General features: G+C 41.1%; 1 protein-coding gene across 1 annotated transcript in view; it reads right to left on the bottom strand.

The window, feature by feature from the left end:
* Positions 1-12,993, bottom strand: part of TMCC3 (transmembrane and coiled-coil domain family 3) — a 115,011-nt gene extending 102,018 nt beyond the window's left edge. The window contains exon 1 of the mRNA XM_054988387.1: positions 12,912-12,993. The gene's annotated coding sequence lies outside the window, so the exon portion shown is untranslated. The remainder of the gene's footprint in view (positions 1-12,911) is intronic.
* Between the last annotated feature and the right edge of the window lie 716 nt (positions 12,994-13,709).

Here is a 13,709-nt window from a genome sequence, read left to right as displayed (position 1 = left end):
CATTGTATTTTGTAGAGCTCCTATCTATTGGGGGGGGGCGATCACTCCATTCCAATCCTCTATCATAAGATAGATCTGTTAAAGACTCCTTAAGTTTTTTATAAAATCCAGTTTTATCTTCATTTGGGGCATACATTCCCACAACCACAGTCTTAATACCATGTAAAGTAATCTCTCCATGGTCGTCCCTCAGTACCAAACTGGTTTTAAATGTGGTTTAATACATGAGATCATGGAGTCTGTGGCTAAATTTCTTTGCTGTGCATCAAAGAGAAGGATTAAAATACTGGGGTAATGGGTGTGGGTTTTTTCGTATCCTTGCTGACTGTGCATGTCTATGCTGTTATGCCAATAAAGGTATTCAATTCGGGGGGGAAATGTGGTTTAATATACAAAACAACTCCATTCTTTTTTTTTAATATCTGCTGAAATAAATTCTTCACCCAATGCTTTATAACCCATGTATTTTATCTTTTTTTCTAACGTGAGTTTCTTGTAAACAGATAACGTCCTGCTTTAGGTTTTTTAAATAATGTAATACCTTTTCTTCTTTTGAAGGGCATTTGCCCCATTAACATTCCATGTTAAATCTTCATAATCCATACTGAAGTCAAAATTTAAAAATTAAAAAGGAGAAAAAACAAAAATGAAAGAATGACATTTTAAAAATCAATTGATACCTGTGGCACCCAATTCAGCCTCATCCTTGCCCAAATCCTGTTGTTGCTGTAATATTAGTTCTGTTAGACCTTCCACTGGCTTCTTGTCCAGGTCTCTAGATCTTTCTAAGAAATCTCTGGCATTCTGAACTGAATTCAGTCTCAATCTTAGTTTTTTAAATGTAAAGATCAAACCTTCTGGGGTATCCCATTGGAAAGCAATCTTTTGCTGTCTTAATTTTTTCAACCAAAAATGTGTAGTCTTTTCTCTTACAAAGGACTCTGATGGGAATTTCTTTCAAAACAATTATATCTGTATTTTCGATGTTTAATTTTGTATTAAAATGTTGAAGAACCTTCTCCCTCACATTCCTTCTTACAAAGTGCACCAATATATCTCCTGGGACATTTCTTGTTTTGGCAAACCTGGAATGGATTCTATATACTTTATCAGTTTCTGATTCCATATCTTCCTAATCACAATTTAAAAGATTAGCCAAAGCTATAACCACCTTTCTCTCTGATGTCTTCACCAGCCTCCTCTGGAATAGCTCTAAATCTCAAACAAATACTTTTTCTCTCTAAAGCTAGATTATCTAGCTGTCTTTCCATCTCTGTATCAAAAGTGTCCATTTTATTATCTATGACTACTACCATTTTATTATCTAGGGCTACTACCGTTAATTTGGCTTATTTCTCTAGACATTTGCTTCATAGCATTTTCCAATTTTTTAACTGGATCTGTCGTTTCATCTCTTACTTTACAATCCTTTGATCCATTCTTTTTTCAACATATTCCATTTTTTACCACTCCACATCTGTTCCAGATTAGCCCCCTGGTATATAGAGGAGCTGAGACAGAATCCTGCAATTAACAGCAGTCCTTTAGACCGGGGGGGGGGGATTTCATTGATGTATTCGGACAGATGGACCTGCCAATCCTCCACCAGCTCATCTAACGAACCGCCAGGGGGCATCAGATCCTACAGAACATTCTGGAATCCTATTGGATCCATCAGTCTCCGCAGGCGAGCATAAATCAGCTTGCCGCCCATGCAGGGAGGGGGTTGGCATGCTCAGATGAGCCTTCAGTACACCGTGATCTGACCATGGCACTACTTCTATTTCATCCAGATCAACACGAAGCCCCATCCCAAAGATCAAATCCAGCATGTGGCGTGCTTGATGCATGGGAGCTGATACAAATTGGGAAGGTCCCAGTACCGCCATGGAAGACAATAGGTCCATCGCCTGTGAAGAGGTGGGATCATCAGCATGGACATTGAAATCCCCCAGAACCAACAGTCTAGGAAATTCCAAGGTCTACCCCACTACCACCTCCAACAGGCTTGACAGGGTAGCTGCCGGTGAGCTGGGCGGTCAGTACACCAGACAGATCGCCAAACTCTCCTCAGAATTCCACGCTAGGCTCACACAATCAATGTCAGCAATCTTTGGGGCAGGGAGAGGCCTGAAGGAAAAAGAATCTCAAATGAGCACTGCCACCCCTCCCCTCCGACCAGGACTGATGAAGGACCGAGAAACCTTGGGGGGGTCAGCTTGTTCAGGGTGACCGTCTCACCCTCCCCCACCCATGTCTCCATCACGTATACCAGGTCCATATTATTCACTACAATGTAATCATGCAGTGTTCTGGTCTTATTCCTGATGGACCTGGCATTACAGAGTATCAGTGTCGGAGGGGGGATCTCTTTCCTAGCCCCACACCCAGCATGCTGCAGGATGGGATGAAGGTTAGAAGGGCATCAAGCATTTCCATATCTCTGTTGCCTTTGTTTCCATGACCATGTCCCACCACCATACCTTCCTTGTCCCCAGAGGACTGGGATCCCTAGCCCCACACCGGCCTCATCATGCCTGCTTTGCCCCCTCCACCCTTTCCACCCCTTCCACCCTGTCATACAATCATATCAACACCAATAATTGGCGTACCCCCTGCAAATACACAACCCTCAGCTCACAGATAACTCCCCAATCCTCAATTTCCCCTCAGATCCAATAATACAACAGGGACCATATAAACATTCACAGCAGACTGGGTGGCTTGCCAAACAGTCAGCTCCGTACAAACAATTACTATCAAAAACAGAAGGGGAACACAATAAAGGAGAAAACATCGCCAAAATCTACAACACATGGACCAACTCTCACATCCAGTTCCGATCGCATATAGGAGATGGAATTCCTAGGTGGCCCAAGAAAGTTCACAACTAATGGCCATTCCTGCTCTTCAGCCAATCCCACTCAGTTTGCCTCGGCAGCCGAAAGGTGATTGGAAAGTGAATGGCAGGCAGAGGCCGAGGCCCTGACAGGCAGAGCACAGGCAGCTTCAGCAACAGTCCCTGGCAGCAGCTCTGTTCAAAAGCAGCATGTTATACTAGGGAAAACACAAGAAGCTCAGCTCCAGTGAACTCTGTTTTTAAATACAGAATCCTAAGAATCCACTTCACATACCCAGCTTCTTTCCGTGCAGGACTCTTGTGACTATTTACATTTCTATCTAACCAAAGAGTTGCACAACTTATGTCTAATTAGAAAAATTAGGGACCAAAAAGCAGTTTCCTTTATAAACACTAGTCTATTGTCCAATCTCAAAGAAAAAATGTGTTTTTAAAAGCTGTAAATATGGCTGATGGAACAATAATCATTCTAAAACCATAAAAATGCCATTTGCTGTGCTATATTAAATTGATTTTTCAAAATTCCAAATGAAAAAGACTATCACAAACACTGTAAACTAACTTGATAACTTATCTGGAAAAGATACATACATTCTATACCCATTACAACGTAGAGGTCCCATTTCCCTACTAGGGACAGGGAATCCTCTGTTCCCCAGCCTCTCACCTGGCCAACAGGGAGAAAGGTGTGGGAATGGGTTGAAACCACCACCACCACCTCCCGAGTGCGCTCCTGAATGCTTAGGATCACTTCCACATCGCACCATGAATGATGTCATTCCTGGAGGAAGTGCTCTGGAGTGCACATGTGCACAGCACGCGTGCAAGGTAGATTCTCCTGGCAACCCCTCCACACCTTGCTTTGAGTCCTTTGAGCAACCATAATACAACAGAACTGCAGGCTAAAGTTGCCAACGATTGGGTGAAAAAGTGTCCTGCCATTTTAACAGAGGCTTGGTGGGAAATTATTTAGCAGGTGATGTCATTTATCTCCATATCATGAAACCCTTCTGCTGCCCATTTCCACATGCAAGACATTTTGTCCAGGTTGTTGCCAGGCCTATCACTTCTTCAGCACCATTAATTTAAGAAACTGAGAAGAACCATCATGGTGTAGTGATTAGCACGGTGTTTCCCAACTTTTTTTTTCATGGTGAAGTCCCTAAATTAATTTTCAAATGCCGAGGAACCCCTACATATGAAAACATTTACAAGCCAGAAAAAATTGATGGCAATGAGTGCAATTCAATTACTGCTAATTTATTGTCAAGAAAATTTATTTGTAAGGAGCTATCTAAGTCAGCTTATATCACAAGAAAAAAATTAACGATTTTATTGTCTTTTTTGTGTTCTCTAATCTTTTTTTCAAAATATCAAATCAAAATAAAGTTCACTTAAACTTCAAAATACAGTTCACACCCAAAGTAAATTTAAGGTTTACTTTCAGTGTGATATTTGGGCTTGTTTATTTGGAATTTTTCACGGAATTGCAAAATGTTTATTACTTTACTCCATGACTTCTTACAGAATCCTTAATAATGTCCTGTGAATCCCTAGGGTTCTGTGAAAACCTGAGAAACACTAGATTAGCATGTCAGGCTAGGAACTGGGAAACCCATGTCTGAATCCTCAATCTGTCATGGAAGTAGGGTTACCATTCCCCTGCTGGGGGCTAGGGATCCCCAGCCTTCTGCCCCCTGCGCCCACTTACTTGGGTGGTGGGGGGCGCGCGCTCCCCTGAGGCATGCCCCCTGAGCCGCACTGCGCATCCTGAGCCAAGCTGCACCACTCTGTGCTGTGCCCCACGCCACGCTGTGCTGTGTCCCAAGCCATGCTAAGCCATGCACCGTCCGTGGCTCAACTCAGGGCATGCGACACAAGCCAAGCCAAGCCACACGCCCTGAGCTGAGCTGTACTGCTCTCCTCTGCACCCACAATGGACCCATTTTGGAGAGAACGGTGTCCCACAGGGCCCGATCCAGCCCTTGGTTGAGTGCAGGAGCACTCCCGGCCGGCCTTTGACCCCTGCACAATGACGTCACTTCTGGAAGTGATGTCATCGCACAAGCTGGGAGCGTGTGCACACACAGCACACGCATGGAAAAGAAAACCCTCTGAGCAACAAGGTAAGTGCCAGGCTCCCAACCTCCCACCAGGGGAGCAAAGAGCCCTGGCAAACCCCCGGTTTGGGCTCCAGGGGACCTGGCAACCCTACATGGAAGCTTACTGTGTGACCTTGGGCCAGTCACACAAATGCAGCCTAACCTCCCTCACAAGGGTGCTATGATGATAAAACAGAGAAAGGGAGAGCATTGTAGTAATCCACTTTGGGTCTCCAATGGGAAGTGATCTGAAGTTCACTTATATAAAGATACTATTATAGTATAACCTGTTAACAATAAACTGGATGTTAAAAAACAAAACAGGAAGAGGGAAAGTAAAAATAAAAGATCTTTCAATAGTCTTTTTGCCAGTACTTTATGCAGAATACTTTCTATGGACACAGGATATGTTTAGCTCGTATCAGGGGTCACCTTCAGTACACTGGGAATAAGCAGCAAAAATGGAATCTGTCACATTGCAAATATAACAACCAATAGTCGATCAAATGCCTCTCTGATGACAAACAGAATATACACGTCCTTTAAAGGGCTGAGAGCAACAAGTAATACAAGGACATTAAGCCGTAGGCAGGGTACAAGTTTTTTCACTTACATATGGCTGTTTTAAGAAGGTTAAAAAGCACTATAACAGAACTATCATTTCCTGTGCGGTACACAAGCTTCCCCCCTCTTCCAAATCTTACTGAGTTCTAGACAAACAGGTTGCGTTTTTTAAAATACCCAAAATTGCAAAATCTGTTTTGCTCAAGATAACTGCAGCACAAATGGCATGCCATACACAACATCTTCATTACATCACCTTTAGCTTCATAAAACCTGTCTCCAGCCATGTCTTCTTGTAGTTTGCTTTGCTATTGCCTTATTGCCCATAACAAGTTACCTAAATACTGGAGAAACATAGGTGTACCTTACAGAACTCCTTAATTCTAATGAGTAGAAAAGGAAGCACCTGCATAGCATCTGATAAATACATACAGAGATAACATAAATGAAATTATTTTTTCATCCCAGCATGTAGGACAGAACAAATATCACCATTAAGTTACAGTTTTTAATGAATTTCTAGGGAAGACACAGACTAACTAAAATACACTTTAAAATTTCAAAGCAAATATATATACTTACTGATTTTTACTTCAACTCAAAGGTATTTTCTTAAAGTGGCTATAACGTAGTCAGTAAGCTTTCTGAAACCCATTCAAATTGTTCAGACAGAACTGAATTGGTAAAGTGGGTCAGACCAAAACAAGTGCAAGCAAATGCAAAGCATATCTCGATAGGAAAGAATTATTTCCTTTGTATTCATTAGGATGAAAGCAGCTTCTGTCCGTTTTAGACAATGAAACTTTTATAGCAGTAGAGAGATAGTGTGGAAGAAAACAAGGTTATCCCAGAAATAGAACTTGATAGACTGTAAAGTAGCCTACTCTAAAGTAACAGCTATCTTCCTACAGTGTTTCTGCAAGACAGATAAATATGGACCTAGTTTGCAGACACTGAAACTGTTCAAGGTTCATACTTTTAACAACTAGTCTCGAATCTGAAGTCCTAAACACAAATTATGTAAAACACAGACTATTCATAAAGGCTGAATCCAGAACTGCATTCATGTCCCTTGACCTATAATTAGGAGTTAAATCTTCGGAAGAAAGCAAAGATTTATGAGTGGAAGAGGCACTTTCTAACTACCACCCGACACAGCTAACTTTTCCTAAAATGAGATTAAGAGATGCCGTGCTGGCCAACGTTTCAGCAATGCGGCCTGAACAGCTGTCTGAGTTGTATTCTCTCCATGTTTTGTTGCTAGAAAACAAGCACTGGGAATGAAGCCTGCCTAATTCCTGCCCTTACCAACTTGGTTCCCTGTTCCTAATCCTAGATGTATTGTGGCTAACTATGACGAGCCACTTATAGACTTTCTGCACATACACTCTCCTCCTTCACATGTTCCAGAACAGTACAGACTCTTGTGTGATTGCACTTGGCTCTGGTTCCATCATATTTATTTATCTGATTACTAATGACTTTTCTTTAGAAGGGTGTTGGGGGGGGATCTCTTTCTTATGGATTTTAATACAACACTACATAGGCAATAGGTAATGCCCTCCCCTTTTTCTTGTATTCCCATTCTGATAACCAGCACAGCAGATGTTGAAAGTTTCAGGCTGTGCACAGAAAATGTACTCCACATGAAAGAAGGTTCATGATTGAGCAAGGAAGGCCACAGCACTTTCTAAATTATTTCTACCTTCAACCATCTGACTGTACTCTAAAAACAGATGTAGAAAGTTGCAGGCTTTACCTGCACAGATAACTCAGTCCATGTGCACAAAGTCAGGCTGCCAACTACCTCAAGAGAAAAAAAGGCCTGTTCCTTTAATTTAGGGTTGATGGAATGTTATTTACCAGGTGATGCGATTTACCTCCATGCTGTGAAAGCCTGTTTCCACACATTAAGCCTCTAGTAAAGGGACAAGACTTTTTCTCCAGATAGCTGGCAGCTATAATACAAAGTGTATAGTGGTGCAAGGAAGACAGGGGTGCCAGGTTTCCTGTTTTGGAGGCAGATCTCCCACTCAGTACCCCTGGGCCTCCACTGCTGTTCTGTGGAACAGTGGGAGCAAAATGAGGGGTTCTCATTTCTCCCCATCAATATGAACTGTACTGTGTTTCCTTCCAGGTGGAGCTGTATTCAAGAGCTGTCACGAAGAAGCCCACGAAGCCCGACAGACCGTGCCAGCTGAATTCTGCTGTTCCATGTTTACCACATCACCAGCTGCTTCTAGGGATCCCATTCTCCCACACTCCCAGCCCCCTAACAGCTCTCACTTGGCCAACGGTGGGGGGAAGGTGTGGTGTCTGGGGTCAGCACAATGAGGAAGTGCTCCAGACAGCGCTTGAGGTAAGTCCTCCTGGCATGCCCCCCCCAACCCCTCCCCAGTCCCCCTGGTTTTAAGCCCAGGGAACTTGGTAACCCTAGTTGCTTCCTTCCCACCATTCTGTCCTTTAAACCTCAGAATAAATGCACACATAAAATAGAAAATGTAGGAAGAATAAAATAAAACAGTATTTGTAATATATAGGGTTTACAATGGGCTCTCCCATAAACCTCAATGAGATAAAATGAAGATTGTATGACAGGGTGACCATGAACTGAATAGAATATAGCCAGTGTGGTGTAGTGATTAGAGAGTCAGACGACAATCTGGGAGACCTAGGTTTGAAATCTCACTCAATTATGGAAGCTCTCTGGGTGACTTTGGGCCAGTCACATACTCTCAGCCTAACCTATCTCACAAGGCTGTTGTGAGGATAAAATGGCAGAGAGGAGAATCCCCATTGGAGAGAAAGTATGTAAGTAAGTGTGTTTAATATATGTATGTAAATAAAGTATGTAAGTAAATGAATAGATAATTAAGTTATTTTGAGCACAACCATATTAGCTATGCCTTTCAAGAAAACAACATCATCCATTGTTTCAAAAGCTCTGCAGAATTAGACACAGCCGCTTTGGCCAAAAAACTCACATGATTTTTTAAGCATTCTGAAATCTTCTGCTGCTCAAAAACACTTTATGTAGCACATACAGAACATTTCTGGGATTGAAAGTAAGGCTAGCAACAAATACACAGCAATTTTTCAATTCATTTTTAATTAGCACTTTATGTTTTAATGGCAGAAATAAATAGGCTGCAAAAAGAAATAAAAGTTTATGCTGCACCTGGAGTGCCTCCTTGTGTTTGGAAGGCACAATTTTAAAATGGTGTATTCTTCATCTCATTGTTATCACTAATAATGGTCCACATGACTACAACACTTAAATGCCATATAGACTTCCAAGTCATAGAATTTTACCTAATCACACATCTATATTTGAAGCAAAAAGGGGGAATAATACAGATGGGAAAATTAACTAAAATTATATTAAAGAACAAATGCTTTCATAACAGAGGATTTTTAAAAATATCCATGTTTTCTCCTAAGAGAAAAAGATAATTTTTCCTAATAAAAATGCAGTACAGAGAAATATTTATGTGACCTTCAAGAGGAAATGTGAAATTACTGAAGTAGAAGAATTCATCTACAGGATGACATAGTCCCTGTTCTCAGAAGAAGCAGGGACTGCCCCAACTGCTGGAGAAGGAAGGATAATTCAGTCTACGGTGATGCTCCACTGCAGATTTTAAAGAAAAATATTATTTTTACATCATCAAATCTGCAGCAAAGTATCAAACTCACAGAGTCACACTGTTTTTCAGGTTAGACTGTAGAACATCTACAGTAGAGATGGGCACAAAACGAACTACGGAACAAAATTCCGTATGGAACGGCCGGTTTGTAGTCAAAGAACCACGTGTTCCATGGGACCCGCATTTTTCCAAACCAAATGAACTTTTCTTACCGTTCCATTGCCAGTTTGGACGCTTTTGGTGCCAAATACTCCCTTGCCCATGCAACGGTGGCAGTCTTTAGCTTGCCCCCAATCTGAGGCCTCCAGGCTTGATTGGCAGCTGTCCCTGCCAATTAGAGAGCTCCCACTCTGGCCTATCCAGCCAGGAAAGGGGGGGGGTTAGAATCTCCAAGGCAACTGAGGAGATGGGCCTTCAGCAGACATGGTAACACCAATCTCTTCCTTCCAAAACCATGTTAGACAGGTTTTTCTGCCAACCAGAGTGCCCCTGTGTTGTTCAATCTCTTGGCTTTTTCCATAAATAGGGGAAGCAACTTGATTCCTGGTTTCAGTTTCTCTAGAGTGGGAGAGGGAGGAGAGCTTGGTGGCTGGTTGTGGTGTTGGGACTGAGATTGGAACTTGGATCTTTGGCCTGCACTTTTGGCAGTTGGAAAAGGGGCTGAAAAGCCTCTTTTCTTTTCTCTTGTTTTCTTGTTTTTCTTACTGACTGGGGACTGGGGAGGTGTTTGGGAAAATGGTGCTTTTTTCCTTTCTCCCCCCCCCCCCACCATCCTAGTCTTCCCCCCGAACCCCAAACCTCAAACCAGTTCGGAAATTGTGTGAGTTCGTTAAGTTCATGTTCCGTGTTGTGTGGAAATTAATGAACCACGAACCGAGCAGTTCGGTTTTTTCGTTCCATGCCCATCTCCTACAGTATTCCACACTAATCTGTATTCTACTCTATGCTAATTGACAGAAATTTCAGGTAGCTCCACTTTTGGAAATTCTTATTGAATCAATACAGAAAGTGAAACCTATAGTATTTGTATATAAGTATTTGATGTCAGTTAATAAATATGATACACAGAGCCTTAGAAAGGAATGGAATGATGATCTGGAGCATCTAATTTTGCTAAAGCTTTAAGCCATATACCTGTTGCTAGTATGGATCTTAAGTTGTGACTTGTTCAGCAAAAAAATTGTGTTTAGGATATATTGGACACCACAGAGTCTCTTTAGGAAAGGTTTAAGCAGAGTGTCTAATTGCTGGCTGTGTAATTCACAAGATGCATCTCTTAAGCATATGCTTTGCATCTATTTAGCCATTCCACCCTTTGGGGAGAAAGTTATTAGTCAAAAACTCATTTATTTTTGAGAATGTTAATGTACTGTTAAACTACTTGACTGCCTGTTGGACTCTAACTGATGGTCAACAGAAATGGACCCTCCGTGCCCTTACAGTCGCTAAAAGATTTATACTTCAACATTGGACGGCAAAAATCCACCTCCTGTAAATCACTGGACTGAAGACCTTATAAACTTATCAGCCTTTGAATACATTGCATATAGAAGGCAATTGCATATGGACTTATTTTTAGATATTTGGAAATCTTTTATAGGTATCTATGTATAGATTTGCTGATAGTGTTTTTGTAGCCAGCACTGTTTTCCTTTTTCTTTTTTTCTGTTTTGAACCAACAAAATAATTTTTAAATTTTTTGAAAAAAGACATTTCAGGTGGCTGCGTTGATCCAAAGAAAAATCCAAAACCAAAATCCATGTAATACACTTTATTAAGGCCAACAAAAATGACTCATTATAACATGCGAACTTCTAAGGACTACCACATTTCCCTCTGCTCTCCACTTTTCAAGGAAGCCATGTGATCTTTTTGGAGTTAGATGGACATGACATTTAACCAACCACTGAATTTTACATTCACAATGGAGAATGTCATTGTTCTCTGCGTTATTACATCACAGGAGTGACCTCTGGGTAAGTCTCCCGCTAGTTACCAACTTTGTGTGGGCAACCCTAGCTCCTTTGTTTCAGATACTCTGCAAACTATGTAAAACGGAGTTGTTTGGAAGGGCATTTTTATAAAGGTAACAGGGCGATATTATAACAAAATGGTTCAGAAAAGTGCTTTTATAAAGGGAACTGTGTATGTTATATATTATTTATCCTATTTTCACCCCTTTTTTATACTTACATAATACCATTTTCTGCATTAACATATAGGGTCTAATATGCTATGCTTTGTTTCAGACTGTTGTAATCCTAGCCCTCGTACATTGTTTACTAGATGCAGCATCTTATCGACTGAATTGACTTACACTGTGTAATCCACCTTGAATCTCTGTGAGGAGGAGGACTGTAAATAAGATAAATGAATAATTTGAATGGCTAATATAAAAACAAATCCACACACAATGGGAAGAATTTAAAAAATAATCTGGGAGGAGGATCCACCTTTTAAATTACTCTGTACCCTATTTAATATTATTGCCATGCTCACTATAACTACAATAACAGTGTGCTTATATACTGCCCTTCTAGACAGACTGGTGCCTGCTCAGAGCGGTGAACAAAGTCAGTGTCATTATTATCCCCACAATACAGCTGGGGAGCTGGGCTGAGAGCAGCGGCTTACCCAAGCCACCTGCAGAGTTCATGGTGGTAGCAGAAGTTGAACTAGCAGAGTGCTGATTTGCAACCCAGTCACTTTACCATATGCTACAGCAACTGATGCCTTTTGGACAGCATCCCTTAGATCTGTGTCCTGAGAAGCGCAAGCAGAGTCATGCTAGATGAAGCAGAATTTCTCACCTTCTGCCTTACACTGTAACCTTCTGTCTCTCCTAACACTGCATTGTTGCAGGACCCCCAGGAACACAGCAAACTGAGAGTCATCTAGGCTTACCAGCCCACTTCTCAGGGCAGGAGAACCTCCACCCCCACCTGTCATCCACCAGCTTTGCTGGGGGGGGGGGGGAGTGCATGCACGTGCTCCCACAATACCCTGTTGCATCAGCAAATGACTTTATTTTCAGAATGTTGAGGGAGCTGGGGGTCGCATTGAAGCCCAATTCATTAAAAATTGCCTTTCAACAGGTGATTTTTAATGAACTGGGCTTCAGCGCAACCCATAGCTTCCCTGCTGCACCAGAAAATGTTGTCATTTTCCAGCACAATGGGAAAGAGAGAAAGGCAAGTATCCCACTGCCACCCTTTCCCCACCCCCCAGCCCCCTGCACCTCCGCTTTGCCCTCTGGGGGACCCTATAACCCTGGAGTCATCAGTAGGAGGGGATCCGCAAACATCACTCTCCACAAACAGAAGTGTCATTTCGCTAGAAGAACTGACTGTATGGCATTTTTGAATCCAACCCATTTTAGTTGAAAACTAATTTAAACATGAATTGATCTTTTAAAAAAAAACCCTAGGGAAATCTTGTGGTGACAGAGCTAGGCAGATTAAAAGTTGTTAAATGGATCACTAGAAACCACTGTTTTGTTTCATTACCAAAAACATAACAAGCTCTCTTTTTATACGTGGTCACAGTCATGGTAAAATTAACTCTCTTTTTTAAAGTCAAATATAGTTACTTTTATATGTTGATAAGCTAAGTTACTTGCTTATTTTTTTTAAGGGCTCAAACCACACTACTCAATATTGAAGTACATTAGTCAATGAACAATAAATTCGTAATGAGCGATTAGGCACAATTATTATGGCTGTTTTTCTTTCTGCTTACCTGTTCTTTGTCTCAAGGAGGAAGAGCATCGTAATTTGCAGGAAAGAGTACTTAGAAAAGCTCATAACTTAAGAGACTGCAGTAATTAGGAACTTCTAGCACAATTTCCTGTTAAACTTTGATCGAAATATGCTTTATTTATTTTGTTGTTGAAAGGTCATCTGCATTTCAGCTACAGATTAACTACACATTGCCATGTTTTCCTTTCTACGTTTTAGTCATTATGTATACTGTGCCTCATTTGAAACTGAAATGATAATCACCTTTTCTCATTTCTCTGTTTCTCACACATAAATTACCTTTCATTTAAAATACAAAGGTTAGTACGTGCTTTTTACAATAGCCAGATAATTCATGGGATATCTAATATATATCCATTTGGATTTTAGTAAAACTTTAGAGATAACCAGTTCCTTTCAACATCTGACATCCAAAAGTGAGAAGAACCTTCTGATTACATAGAAGAACTGAAACATTTATGCAGAGAAGTTAGCCGTGTTAGTCTGTGGTAGCAAAATCAAAAAGAGTCCAGTAGCACCTTTAAGACTAACCAATTTTATTTTAGCATAAGCTTTCGAGAATCAAGTTCTCTTCGTCAGATGCCTGATACAGAGACTCTGTATCAGTCTCTGTATCAGGCATCTGACGAAGAGAACTTGATTCTCGAAAGCTTATGCTAAAATAAAATTGGTTAGTCTTAAAGGTGCTACTGGACTCTTTTTGATTTTGAAACATTTATGTGGGATTTCTTTCCCCCAAGTTCGTCATCGTCTTTATCAGTACCAGGATGCATTAAAA

The sequence above is a fragment of the Eublepharis macularius genome, chromosome 9, assembly GCF_028583425.1.
Source record: "Eublepharis macularius isolate TG4126 chromosome 9, MPM_Emac_v1.0, whole genome shotgun sequence".
NCBI lineage: Eukaryota > Metazoa > Chordata > Lepidosauria > Squamata > Eublepharidae > Eublepharis > Eublepharis macularius.
Note: the sequence above shows the minus strand (reverse complement) of the source record. Positions and strands in the feature narration are given on the sequence as shown.